General features: G+C 41.8%; 1 long non-coding RNA gene across 1 annotated transcript; it reads right to left on the reverse strand.

Moving 5' to 3' along the window:
* Positions 1-329: 329 nt before the first annotated feature.
* LOC308288506 lies at positions 330-4,366 on the reverse strand. The gene is made up of 2 exons (XR_013962196.1): positions 4,287-4,366; positions 330-2,414 (listed from the first exon to the last, which is right to left on the reverse strand). It is a non-coding gene; the product is annotated as an uncharacterized lncRNA (long non-coding RNA).
* Positions 4,367-15,544: the final 11,178 nt, after the last annotated feature.

Here is a 15,544-nt window from a genome sequence, read left to right on the forward strand (position 1 = left end):
CAGCGAAGTTTAAATCCCCCGCGAGCGTGCTCGTTTGTGCATGCGTACGCGGACGGTGAGAGATGGATTGTGTTCATCTTTGTGAAATACCGCGCGGCGTTTAATCACTGAACGAGTGTGTTTGTGTCTCACCGCGGTGCGGCCACCGCTGATCCTAGCGGCAGCCCCGACGGCAACCGCCTGCCGTGTGTAGAGCACCTTAGTCTGCAAATATAGCTGGATTATACACCTACTGTACTAACATGTACGTATGTATGACATACTGTAACAGCACAATTTGCTTGAATACATAGCTATATTTCATTATCAATAAACACAAAGACATGATACATATTCCTGGAATTTATTGTTCTTGGCACATATACATCACACATTACATGTTTTGGCATCCTGTGTACTGGTAATATGCACTGGTGTTGCTACGAAGTGTCCTAGAACTGAAGTGGGAATGAAAACATGATTTCATGATTGTATTACAATTTTTTTGTTCTGTGAATCAAAATCATTGTGGTCACATTCTACAGGTGTACTTATTTTCAGGAAAAAAACAGGGCAGAGAGAGGGGAAACATGTTCATCATCTAACTCACAGCTTAGTTGAATGCTTGATTCTGAATTAATCAATTCCAATCATTGAATAACCTGTCCAGCAGGTGGACATTTTAGTAAAAATGCTCTTTGCCATGGGCATACAGAATGAGAAGACAAACGGGCACAGTGTATTCTGGTTATATAAATCACCTCATGGAAAACCTTCACCACCAACACAACACTAATATAGTACCTTGGCATAATAATATCTTTGGCTATCATCAGTATCCAGGACCAGGACAATGCGATCATATTATGAAAATTAACCGTGTAACCGTTAAGCATAACCGGTTATTATTATTTATTTTTTTCGTGTCATGGTATACTTCGAAAAGACCCATCCCTTGCGAGCTTATAAGACACCAAACATGAATAAACAATACCACATTCCATTATTGGAAACTGCACACAGTGCACAACAATAATATTATAAAGAAAAGAAAAGAAAATGACAAAACAAAATAAATATACCTTACATATATGTTTTCTTTGTCTGTTTGTCCCATGCTTTCTCTAAATATTCTGCCAGTGCAAATATCTTGTGTTCAAAAATCCAACAAAGTCTCTCTGCGTCACTTAACCATATCAAATCTAGGTTTTTACACTTATTAAACAGTCTTTGACGTAGCTCATGATACAAAGGGCAGTAGAACATAAAGTGGAACTCATTCTCAATATCATTTATGTCACAATAAATACAAACCCCCTCTTCCTCCACTACTCCTCTGTATCTACCAGTTTCAAGGTGCAGGGGCATCTCATCCACAGTACTTGCCCAATGCCCATGCACCTTTTATTGATACATCCCAAATAAATATTTTCTTGGCAACTCTATTTTCTGGCATTCTGATTAATCTATTCCAATAGGCTACCATGCTGCCCTTCCACCTTACTTCACACGGTTCCCATCCCATATCTCCTGTTATTGCCAATACCTGGGCAAATGTATGCACACCTAGGAAATACTGTATCGCTCTATTTTGGACCATTTGCCCTTTTCATATTTGTGTTTGAGCCCCATACACCTGCCATAATAGTCCATGACAGGGCAAACACACGTGTGAAATAGTTGGAGTAAGCAGCATATCCCAGATCACCCAGCTGTTTGTTTTTTTGCTATTATGCCACCCAGAGCCCTACCAGCAGATCCTGCCAATGATGATGTACCGTATTCAAAGTGTAAAGTTCATGTATGTATGTATGTATGAGATTAGGTCCACTTAGCAGCAGTATGTATGTATGTACATGGTGTTATGGTCCACATAGCCGCAGGTAAAAGCAGGTCCACAAAAGGCGGCATCAAAGCAAAAAAGGCAGGTAAAACCTCCACGTTTCCAACGCATTGACACCAAGGGTATTAATCCAATCCAACATAGGAAAAGATGTCCGTCAACATTGTTCCAGTGTGTTCCTCAGCTATTTTGAACAAAGCTCTGCACAACGCGCTCCTGCAACTGGAGTCAGCGACGTGGAGGAAAAAGTAAAAGCTAGTTTCATTTCATCGGTGTCGCATATAGCCATGCCAGCATCTCAGGACGTGGGAGGCAGCCGGCCGTGGCTATTCCCATGACGAATGGCAAGAGGGACACTGGGGTAGGCTAGGCTTCGGGCATCCAGTTATGATACGGAGGGCACTGTTGATAGCCACATCAACCTTGCCATGCACGGGGGTTCTGCTCCAGACTGGGGCACAGTAATCCGCTGCAGAGAAGACCAGGGCTTGGGTGTATATTCGCAGTGTCTTAGCAGAGGCTCCCTGCAGGTTGTACCAGCTATGCTCCAGTTAGGTCCTCATAAGATGACGGAATCCCATCCTCCATCAACCTATATGAATATATGAGAGTGGAATTGAGTTTAGACTAAACATTTTTACTAAAAGTGCAAAAACTGTTCACACCAGAACTACAAGAGTCTGCTGCTGTTAACCGCTGGCCCGACCAGTACGACAAATTTGAAGGTCTCCCCTTAACTTTGACAAAGTACAAATGGAACCAAATCCATTTGGTTCCATTTGTGCACTCTCAGTGTTAGAGAGTGCAGGGAGTTGTGTCACAAATGTTCGCTTTTAAAAGAGATTAAAACTTGCACTAATTTCTTTTCTTCAAAAACAGCAGATCAACAAGCTCGCAGCACTTTTTGTGTGAAATGATCATTCTTTCAGATTAACAACATGAACCCTCGCATCCCTATTCTGAGGAGAATACACACACAGAACAAAGGAATAGCATATGCACATCCCCAAAATGTGTATACGGTGCTGGATCCAGGAAACAATGAATAAAGGATAATGTCCGCACACGTATAATGCTCTCACGTTTTTTAATTTCAACCGACAACGTTTCGCCCAACAGGGCTTTCTCAAGTTACAAGTGAGTGGCATTGGAGCCTATAAATAGGTCATATTCCATGGTGGGTGTCAACAATCAATTAGTTAATGAACCAATAGAATTCAATTACATAAATTTAAATTTAAGAGCCATACACCTGAACACTAGGTTAAAAAAATCATCATATGCAACCCAATCAGAATATGATTGGGTTGCATTTACATATCATAATAGATGTAATAACCAGGTAATTGATTGACTACAGAAATGTCCAAGAAAGCAGATCTACACGCGTCATACTCAAAAAATAGATGTCTACAGGCTCATAGTGGGCCAGTTGGTCACTTGGTGTCAGGGTAGTGTGTCCTGCACGTCCGTGCAGGACAATAAACTAGTTTATTCCATAGCATATGCACTCTAACCATGTTGCTCAAGGATCTTCAAAATTAGCACATCTACAAACTCGCAGCACGGCAGCTTATATGTCTACTATTATTATATATGCATTGCTATGTACTGTATATCTGCATTTCCTGTCAGTCTACTGTCCTATCAATAAGGATGTGGGGGGGGGGGGGGGGGGGGGCATAGGCTATAAAGCAGGGGTCTTCATCAGGGGGTCCTCAGAGTTACTATAGGGGCCCTGGGGGGGGGGGGGGGGGGGGGGGCGCCAAATCTTTGTGTGATAGGATAATTAACAACTTGGGGGTTCAATCCCTATTTTGAGGGGAACTTAAGATAAAAATTGCAGATCTACAAGCTCTCAACGCCTCCCATGTTGAGAGCTTGTAGATCTGCTATTTTTGGCAAATAGGCTTGGTGTAGTGGGGGGTCCCTGCTTCATCTCTCTCAGCTAAGGGGTCCCTGCTTTATCTCTCAGCTAAGGGATCCCTGCTTCATCTCAAGGGGTCCTTGCTTTATCTCTCTCAGCTAGGGGGTCCCTGCTTCATCTCTGTCTCAGCTAAGGGGTCCCTGCTTTATCTCTCTCAGCTAAGGGGTCCCTGCTTCATCTTTCTCTCAGCTAAGTGGTCCTTGCTTCATCTCTCTCTCAACTAAGGGGTCCCTGCTTCATCTCTCTCTCAACTAAGGGGTCCCTGATTCATCTCTCTCTCACATAAGGGGTCCCTGCTTCATCTCTCTCTCAGCTAAGGGGTCCCTGCTTCATCTCTCTCTCAGCTAAGGGGTCCCTGGCCTGAAAACGTTGAAGACCCCTGTTTTAGCTTGTAGTTGTTTAAATCAGCTTAGCAACAGCATTAGCATTAAATGTCCCAAGAAAGCAGACAATCAAACAGTGAAACAAACACACGCATCCCAATTGGCTACCACATCCTAACATTAGTGATGGATTTAACAATGTATTTACTCTTACCTGAATGGACTTTGCAATAGAAGACAAAACGTTATCCGTGGCTCTCCGTGAGCTTCCTACCAGCCAGGCACTGCATGCATGCATGCATGTGTAAACTGTAAACAAACAAAGCCTCATCCTCACACACAGTGTTGTGTGAAAGCAATGCTGACAGGCACTATTAGCCAATCAAAAACACGACCTTCCCGAGAAGACCCGCCCTTACCCACCTCTGATTGGCCTACCAAACGTCATTCTCTGTGACTCATTAGGAAGTGTGTTCCTGCAACCTACCTTGATTTTATATTTGGAAAGAATATAAACGTTGTCCTTTCTAAGCCATCTAGCCATCGAAAAATTACAAATCTAGTATTGAAATGCACAGAAAAATTACAGGATTCTGTGGGTGGTTCATGGTGTGTGATCTGGTGCATTTAAAACACGATCAAAACAGCATCCCGGTTCTGACAATGGAGCTCTCAGTTGCAGAACCGGGATGCTGTTTTGATACATGATCAAAACAGCATCCCGGTTCTGAAAATGAAGCGCTCCAAGCGCTCCGTTGACGCGTTGCCATGGTTACCTCGCTAGGCGACTGAAAGAGTGGGAGGCGGAGAGCATGACTTAAAGCGTCTGAAATGGAGGCCTTTGGGCATGTCCTTTGACGTTTAGACAAGACGCGGTGATTCCTTTGAAGTTTAGACAAGACGCAGTGAGGCAACTTGACGGGGCGTCTTGCGTGATACGCGGTAGGGATGAGAACGTGTTGGTAAATTCCTCCCGTTTTCACCTCAAGCCATCGGTGGCGAGCGAACCCTTCCTCATCCCATGGTGTTGCGTGCCTGAAGTGCCCACACTACAAGCTCACAGGCACAGCAGCTCGCATCCACGTCTCCGCGCCGCGTTGTGAGCTTGCAGATCGGCCACCTGGCCTTCCAGAGGACGCTGAAACTTGCACTGTGCAGCGACGCGATCGCGGTTTTCCCGGTGAACCCATAGCTAGACTCGTCGCCAATTGTAATATATTTAAAAGTTATTTGGGGCCATGATGATGACTGATAATCCCTTCTTCCCACTACTAGACAGCGACCGAGTCACAGCAGTCAGACGTGCAGACGGTGCAGTGCTCAGGTTCAAAAAAATCAGCCCGATCAACTCTTGCGACCGTCGCTAATTCGAATGACACCCGCAAATGGAAACATGCTAAATTCGCTTTGTCTTAATGCGTATTTCTGATAATTCGCTTCCCTAATTCGAATAAGTTTATGGAAACGCCACTACTGTCGGGCAGAAACCTTGTATCTCCAAGTTTCAAATGTACAGCAGGGGCGAGATCCACTACCGACACTGACGCGGCAGTGACAGGTCAATGGCGCGTCAGTGACGGCCGTTTATTCTACCGACCGTCGGTCAATAAAACGACCGTCAATATTTTTACTGGCTGTCGGAAAATTAAATGACGGCCGGAAAAAAAAACCGACGGAGGCAGTTTTTTTTTGCCAGCGTCGGTGAATTATTATTCGTGTGGCTTCAAACGCTTACCTGTAGTTCCATTGGAGAGCTGGATCGATGGAGCGTCTGGAGCAGTGCTTTTGCACTCTCCCGCACCCACGCATGCACGCACGCACGTGTGAAACAGTTTGTTTAATTTCAGGGAAGCAAATATATTCCCAACTAGGCTTATACTTCTCGAGATCAAATGGCTCCTGAGTCCTGGGCAATCATTATTTAATGCATTAATGAATGACAAGCCCAATATATAGCCTATATATTAAATACTGTACATTCCCTCTCGGCCTGAGCCATGCACAGAGCTGGACATGTTTTCTTTTTTTTTTTTCATCATAACATTTACATATTAAAACAGCGAAATAAAACAAATGTGTTTAGCTAAGCATCAACTATTGACCTTCAGTTAACTTAGCATTTGTTTAATACCTTGGCAAAATTATAGTATTATCCATGAGGACATTTTTCTAGCGTCGGTAAATCTCTCTCCAAATGTCGGCTAAATAATTTGTGTGTCATCTTTCCTGCAGCTGGCAGCTGCTGATCTCTCTAAACACTTATTAACTTATTGTTCACTCCATTAACGTCAAGTACATTTGTTGTTCATAGTGTCCAAAGCTACAGGCTTAGTAAAAAATAAAATATTAAAATGAAATGACGACACGCCATGATGCGGTGCATTCACTGGTGTCCGTCTTTTTTTCTTTTTCTTTATTTATTAGGCTACACCCAACAAATTACATCTGTAGCTGTAATGCCCACCAGTGCTTCATTTGTTAATTATTAGGAGAAATGAATAAAATACATAGAGTAGGCCTAGGTCCATAATATGCCTTCTTAGGCTCTGCCAAATCACAATATAAGGGTCCCCGTGACATGGCTTATTTAATCAGATCTTATTTAATCAAAGCGTTATAGGCAGCTCACCGAAAATAGCAGATCTGTTGTGTAAATCTGTGCTTGTGGATCGGCTATTTTTCGCTGTTTGGCGACCAATCCCGGTGGGAACAGGCCTACCAATATCAGGTCTGATCTGTCTGTAGCCTATACATCCATCACGGATAGCGCATCTCCAACTTGTTAACCAGCTGGGAATCATCAAACAAAGAATTGACGATGGCCTATTAAGCTACACGCCTGTACCTATTGGCCAATTTAGACATCAAAGGAGTGGAGATTACCCAAGGGAGTCGCGTGGGCGGTGGTTTAAAAACTTGTGCAGACACAGTGCAGACACCAGACAGACATAAGTGACCATGCTTTGTCTTGGAATTATAATAACTGCATGCACTTATTGCACTATAGAGCCTTTTCAGCAGAACCATCTGGCACTGGACAACACACACAGCTGACCAGGCCGCAATAGAGGAAAACGTCTTCAAAGGGGTCCCGATACTTTTACTTCTACTCCACTACATCTCGGAGCTAAATATTCTACTTCAACTCCCTACAACTATTTGAAAACTTTACTAGGCCTAGTCACTTTGCAGATATAAATGATTAAGCCTATTTTAGGCTGTTTGAATCTACGGACTTTTATTTAGGCCTATAACAAACGATTTGTACATAAGTTAGCCTATACTGGACACTTACTTTGGGACAAAATGTACTTTTTTGTTTTTCACCACTGATTAAATGCACTATTTGAAGGAAACCGAAGCCTATAAAGACAGTCCATGTTTTTTGTCTTATCTGAGTTTTATTTTATTTTATTATATGGTGGTTAACGTCTTGTTTTATTGGGGGAGCGTGGGCTGCGTGGCTGCATCTGCACAAAGCACTCAAAGTTTGTTATAATGGGCTTCAGTAGGCTGAGGACTGAGTAAAACAAACAAACAATTATGTTACAAAAAAACCTAATGGTCCAATTATGACTTCAAAGTTATAGAATCCACCGCAGACAATAGCAGACACTCACTCTCACTTTCTGTCTCTCTCTCTCTCTCTCTCTCTCTCTCTCTCTCTCTCTCCCTCTCCCCCCCTCTCTCTCTCTCTCTCTCTCTCTCTCTCTCTCTCTCTCTCTCTTTTGATGCGACGTTCGCGAACGAATCTTTTGAACGGCTCTTTGAAGTGAATGACTGTATTATGTCCATGTAAATATTTAAATGTTGGCTATTTTAAAATAGCCAACATTTAAATATTTATTTATTTGCTCACATGCCCACCCACATTGTGCCAGGCCTAGCCAGTTGGTAAATCCTGGCTATATACGCCGCTAGGGAGGAGCCTGCTTGCCTGCTTGTTAGGTGTTGCATGAATAACATTAAGGTAGCTTAATACACACATGTTTTATAAAAAGGGTAAATACAAAATTGTGATCTCAACTGTCAGCAGAGGAATGTGGTGCTAGACCGTGCCACCTTGTGGATTCATGTTTCAACGAATGCTTAAATATATAAATATGCAATGAGCCAAAAGAGCCAAATGTGCCATGTCTTTTGAACGGCTCTTTTAAGTGAGCCAGATCCATGGCTCTGCATGGCTCACTTCAAAGAGCCATTAATTGCATCTCTATAAACAGTAACATCATGAGTAGGCTACAAGTAAGCCTATGTCAGTTTATTTTCTTCTTTAATTTCATAAGAAGTTGAACAAATAAAACACAAGAAGGCAAGTAAGTTTGTCGTTGGACACTTCCCCGCACAGACAGACACGTACTGTGGGTGGAGTGGGAACCACTGCGCACAGTGTGTCACACAGCTAGTAGGCTACCCAAAGCATCTTATATGGTATGGAACATCTATTCTTATTCTGATCATTTTTCGTTACATAGTAAGGTGTCAATGCTTCTCCTACAGGCAGTGTTGCATTGGTCATGAGACGTGGGTAGACGCCGTCCCGAACCTTTTTGGAACCGTGTCACGCTTTTCACACGCGCACACACATGCTTTTATGCAAAACTCCCCACAAATTAACACCTCGACAACCTTTTGTGTCGCACTAGGGCGATTTAATAAAGGAACGAGCTATTTTCATATCAATAGGCCATTGTCTTATATTACTCTCGCTCAGACAGTAGTACGAAACGAAATATAATATTACATTAAAAAGCAATAAGATATGTAATAGTAATATATTGCCAATATAAAGTAACATTGCCCAACATTTGTCTTGGCAACATTGTTCACAAGCAAGGATTAAGTTACAGCCTGTAGGACAGAGTCAATAACAACTATGTGATGTAAGTCTATTTATTTATTCTATTCTAAAAATACAACAAGACTCTTTTTTAATTCAAACTTTTATTCATTTTTCAAAGAAAACAGATAAATAAATGAACTTAAACTTCTGCTGTTCCAGCATCATGACTCTGCAATATCTCTTGGCATCTAATGGTCTTCCCTTAAAAAAGGAGATTCCTTATTCCTGGCTCTCTCTATGGAGGCTGCCATTGCATTTTGCTGCTTCAAAAACATCTTTTCACTTCCTCCCAAGTAAGGAAGTGACATGGAATTGTCTGTTGCCATATTTTGCCAAATAAATAAGCCCAACAGAAGCAACTAGGCTCAGTTTTACTACTTTACATTAGTAGTCTAATAAGACATAATATATATGCAAAATTCCTACCACTAGGGGGCGCTGTTTTACCTCATTGTCCAGTCCAGTGAGTGAAAGTACAAAAGTATTAGATTAGATTAGAATAGACATTTAGACTGCATTGTACATCAGCCAGTCACATTTGGTGAGGGTATAGACATTTAGACTGTATTGTACATCAGCCAGTCACATTTGGTGAGGGTAGCAAACCGTTTGCCCTGTTGCGGTTCTGCTATGCCACAGACAACTTCCTGCTCTTTGTAGAAAATGCAGTCTCGCCCCTTTGGCCAGACAAAACCATTTTTCATTTTTCCAAGTTGATTCATGCAGTTTATCTCTAGCCCCTCCTTATTAATGGTAACAATCTGCCCCACATATGGCTTTCCCTCATATTTGATTATGACAAACTGTCCTTGTGTGTATTCATCTGAGGAGGTGCCTGAATCCTCAGCTTGGGCCTCTCCAATAGATGCACTTGTGTCCAGCACCTGAGTAGAAGACCTTCAGGAGGAGACATTTAAATGTAATTTATTTGTCAGGTAGATTGTTTTAGTAGTAAAATGTAATTACTAGCAAGTCCTCAAGTTTGCCAAGTATGTTATACTCACTGAGCCCCGGAAGCTGTTTTGGGCCTGCAGCTGACCTGGGAAGGGGGCAGTTCCGCAGATGGGCCACCACTTAGTTAAGGAAGAAAAGGAATGAATGGATGACATAAGTTACTTTATTGTCATTAAACAGGTACAATTACAGGTATCATAAAATTGGCAAAGAGAATGATTTAGTTATACTTACTCATCACTTGTCTTGTCACCTGGCACCTCAGCCCTGGAGACTTGGTCGAACTGTAATTACCACAATATAAGGTTTAGGTTTCTGTGAAGGGGTTTCTGCTCTGTCTGATGAATTTGCTGTATCACCGAATGAAGCTAAATTAAATTATGTAAAAATGTTTAAAACGTTGTTTTAAACATGTTAAAATGTTTTAAATGGACAAAAGAAACATGGGACTTGTTATTTATTGTTATGTCTGTAGGAAAATACAGTATATATCATCTGGTGTGACAATCAAGTCATCTGGCGTGACAAGCAGATATGTCACACCAGATGACGAAGTGTCACACCAGATGACGTTTTCTGCATTTAGGACTACCTTGAGGCTACCAGGTACACATTAGCATGCTAACAACATGCTAGCTATAACAAAACAACCTAGATTTACATGTAATTATGACCAAAGTTCCTGTCTTGCAGTTGTGCTGGGAGTGCTGAATAGCCTTACAGAAGAAGGACCTCTCTAGCCCAGTAGGTGTCCAAATTATTGCCTGTTTAATTTTTCCAAACTAGTGTCACACCAGATGATTTTGGTTTGGGGGACAAAATCTTTTTGATCAGAAATGACTGAAAACATTATGCTTGGACTTTGAAAAGATATAGGCTCACAAATAGACATTTTGTTTTGCCTAAATTCATTTTTAAATGAATTTTAGCAATTCTTTTTCTTAGTTTTATTCAAGTTCCCACTTTGAGAAACAAGGTCGGGACAGTCACACCAGATGACATTTACCATGTTTGGTTGAAGATTCTGAAGAAATGAGGAATGAAATGTTTTAATCTTGAGTAAGTTCACATAAAGCTTAATGTCCTGCACAATATTCAGAATGTTTTTGACAAATATATTTTTTATTTATACATGTTTGACACCGAGGACAGCGAAAACGCTACGTCACGTCACCCACCCGTGTGTCACGCTGCGTGTCTGTGAACAGCAAATCTCAGGCACCGTTGGCACGATTGCAGTGAAAGTTTGCACGCACACTCCCTAGGTGCTGCAGAAGAACCTCTGACCCCAATTTTTCACTTGGGCCTGTTACAGCGCCACCAGCAGGCCGATTTTTCCAAAACACATTTCTGGACAGTACTCCTCCATTTTTTGACCAAAAAGCATGCGAATCGGCACATATCATCTGTATAGGCAATAGATGAACCGGGTATTTCAGATTTTTGCGGGGAGTGCTCCGTTTTGACCTAAATGCCTGAACTCAAGCACACAGAGTGCTATTTCCATGACATTTTGCACGCACATTCCTATTAGGTGAAGGAACAAATGCCACTTCAAACTCTCACATCTCTTTCTAAAAACAACCTGATGCCAACAACCACTATTCCACTCCACACCTGGTGGAGACCTGTGCTCGGAGAAGCACTGCTTCTAGTTAACTAACAGTTAATGAATGATCTATTAACTACTTATAATGGATACTTATTATGAAGTGTTACCAAAAAAGGATGTTTTACCTGTTCCCCAGCCTGTGTCAAAAAAGGGAAATCACTTCCGAGAAGCATTTGGCTTCCATGGAACATGCGAAGGATTTCCAGTTGGGTTTGACTCAGAGTTTCGTTTGGCACCGTACTTTCCCTTACTTCATGTAGGGCTGCCTGTTTAACAAAAAATAAATAAATACATAAATAAATAAATAAATAAACAATAGGGGTAATAATAATAATAATAATAGAGCAGTACATTAACAATGAAATGATTAACAATCCAGGCGCATACCACATAGGCTCTAAGCCTTTTCTGAATGTCACTCCCCCATAGCCTTCCTTTTGCCATGATATTTGTACTAACCCTCTACCATATTGCAAAGTGTCGTGAAAATCCATGTATGTGTTGGGGCAGAATAATTCTCAAAAGTCAAAGTGGGAAAGTTGTTCTGCATGAGGAGACGCATAAGTGTACAAAGTTTTCATGGCTGTATAGGTCAAACACGGCATGAGCTATATCTCTTCAAAGTTTTTGCATTCAATTGATCTCTACAATTGTCGTGGGTTTGGTGTCCCTGACTTCATGACATAGCCCTCTACCAGATTGCCAGGTTTCGTAAAAAAAGACCACAATGCGGCGTAATAATAATAATAATAATAACAACAATAGGGGCTACAGCCCTTCAGGCTTGGCCCCTAATTAGTCAAATACCTGACAGACAAAGACCCCACAGTTCCAGCCGTCGTCTTGGCGCCATTGGCTGGTATACTTTATAGGCCAGTCGTCAAGTTTCTGGTGATTTCTAAAAGCACTTCTGCAATGAAAATCCATAATATTCACATTAAGTCACCATTATTATATCAAATCTAGTAGAGTACTACAAATAATAGAGTAGAAAGACTACTAATAATAGAGTAGAAAGACTACTAATAATAGAGTAGAAAGGGTTTGATAAGGTCCGTGTTGTGATCTTCATATATGGAGATCCATGTGATGATAGTCATCAGTGTGATGTCACTCACAGCTGTGACCTAGTACGACTCCCCTATTTGCCCATATATGGAGATCCCTGAGGTCATCAATATTAAGCCCCTATCTGGGAATGCCCATATATGGACATATTGTAGTCGTAAATCCATATGACCTAATCAAACACTGGATATCCATACATAAAGACGAGTACGTGACCTCACCCTTTAGGGAGAGGTCGCCTCTCGCCCCAGGGCGTTTTAATAGTATTACTATATATGATTGCCAGAAAAGGCTGTCTTGGTCATATATATGACAACAGTTCAGCTATAAACATTGAGGCGTTAAAGACTGTGTCACTGATGGACAGGATCTGACAGTTTTCATAGTAAACTGTGACTAACGGTCTCAAGAATGGTAAAAAAAAAATAATAATAATAAGAAGAAGAAGAACTATAAATATAATCTATTAATATTTCAAATGAATGTTCATACTCACGCCAAAACATTCTTGTTTTCAACGGTCAAGCCATATTTTCCCAGAGAGTCATAAACTCGGAATTCTTTTTTTATAAAGTCCAGAACCTTTAAAGCAGAAATCAAAAAAGTTTAGACATATGTTGTTATATTAATCAATGTTAAATTTTATATTGGTAGATGGAAAATAGTCCTACATTAGACAAATAGTGTGTACTGCTCTTACCCAGAGGACAAAATGGTTCCCTCTTTCCGTTGTATGTTTTACTCCAACCATTATTGGTAGTAAATAGAGGTCTGCCTCCTGAGTGAGAATAAATTAATAAAATAATGTACATTTTAGGTAATAGCTTTTGGACAATCTCAATCAATAACAATAGCCATAATAACACAAATAATAATAATCTATCTATAAATGCGACAAATCTCTGTCTGCGTGTGTGTCTGTAATCCGCGTATCTCGAGAACCGTTCGTCCCACTGGCTTCAGATTCGGCACGCGCGCTCCCCGCCGCGGCGCGGAGTGCAGTGCCGGGCCTCGACCCGACCCACTGTTTTCCAGAAACGGCGCGAAACGTTCGGAATCTCCTTATGCGGAGCTGATTGTTGACATCAGGCTGTTCCGGGAAATCGCCGCAATCGCTGACTCATTGTGACATCACTTCATAAAAGGCTCTGACATCACGTACGCCACATGAGTCAACAAAAAATGCAATGGTTACGTATTAAATGTCATCAGTATGACGTAACCGAACAACGGGTATGATGGGTATTGCCTAACAACCGGAGGGGCATCATTCCCCACGGGTGGCAAAGCAAACAGGCTTTGTATACTGCTCAAGATGAAGACAGACAGATACAGAGATCTCCATATATGGGCATAAAATGGACACAGACAAACAGATAAATGGGGTTTGCGTTAAAGGGTGGGGCATTCATTCCCTATTTACATCGTTCCCGAGTAGGCAGGTCCCCGACTACACAATTGGCCGCACGAAGGGAAGAGATCTCCATATATGGGCATAAAAGGGACACAGACAGACAGATACAGAGATCTCCAAATATGGGCATAAAATGAACGCAGACATTCAGATATCTCCATATATGTGCATGATATCTCCATGGGCATAAATGGACCCAGGCAAACAGATGGTCAAAACGGGTCCTATGACAACAGTTACAATGGGGTTTGCATTAAAGGGTGGGGCATTCATTCCCTATGTACATCGTTCACGACTAGACACTTGGCCGCCCAAAGGGCAGAGATTCCATATATGGACATAAAAGGGACACAGACAGACAGATACAGAGATCTCCATATATGGGCACAACATGGGCGCAAACAGACAGATATTTCCATATATGGGCATAAATGGACACAGGCAAACAGATGGTCAAAACATGTCGTATGACAACAGGTATAATGGGGTTTGCATTAAAGGGTGGGGCATTCATTCGCAATTTACATTGTTCCCGAGTTGGCCAGGCCGCCGACTAGACGCTCGCCGAGCTTCTAGTAAGGATAATACAGACAAGAGCAATGTCCACCTCTAAGCCTACCTATGGCCAAACTCCTGATTAAGCCTTAAGGTCGACTGATGGACAAACACTAGTAATAAGGGTAATAATAATAACAACAATATAATACTACAACTACTACTACTACTACTACTAATACTACTAATAATAATAATAATAACAATAATAATAATAAAAATAATAATCATAGTCGTGTACACTGTAGGGAGCTACAATGGAAAAAACTATGGCTCGTGGACCAACCGGTGACTTTGTACACGACTTCGTACATTTCCCATAGATTCTATGGGACTTGACCACTTGCTCCTGCCCTTCGTGTACACGGTCTGTGCCGTCTATAGTTTCTTAATGGGGGGCAGCAGAGAGCCATATGTACACAGGCCCTAGGTGGTGTCCACGACCAGTAGTTTTACATGAACCCTCAGAGGGACACTGTGGGCTTATCAAGTGGTCCGTGGTGGTTCTCAAAGTGAGGTCGGGGGACCCTCAGAGGGACACTGTGGGCTTATCCATACGTTGGCTACAGGGGGGAAATAATTAAATGTACTTTTCATCGTGCCTGTTGCTAAGGTATGGCAACATGATTGGTGTCTTGCAAGACACCAGTCATGTTGCCATACCTTAGCCTTTCCTGAACTGACGCCGCTGTGAACATGTGTACACAGCCAGCATATTACTCAATGCCAAACTTTGCACACACACTCCTTGCCTGCCAATCCACAACCTCCACCCCTCCAGGGACCCCCAGGGCTTATCTCCCGATTAGGACACTTTCCAGCATAGTGACATGCAGAACAAACTGTCCATATAGTATGGTTTACATAAAAGTCAGTTGTCTTTCACACACACACACACACACACACACACACACACACACACACACACACACACACACACACACACACACACACACACACACACACACACACATATATATATATATATACATATATATATATATATATATATATATACATATTTCA

This window comes from Nannobrachium achirus (assembly GCF_963921795.1).
Source record: "Nannobrachium achirus genome assembly, chromosome: 7".
Taxonomy (NCBI): Eukaryota; Metazoa; Chordata; class Actinopteri; order Myctophiformes; family Myctophidae; genus Nannobrachium; species Nannobrachium achirus.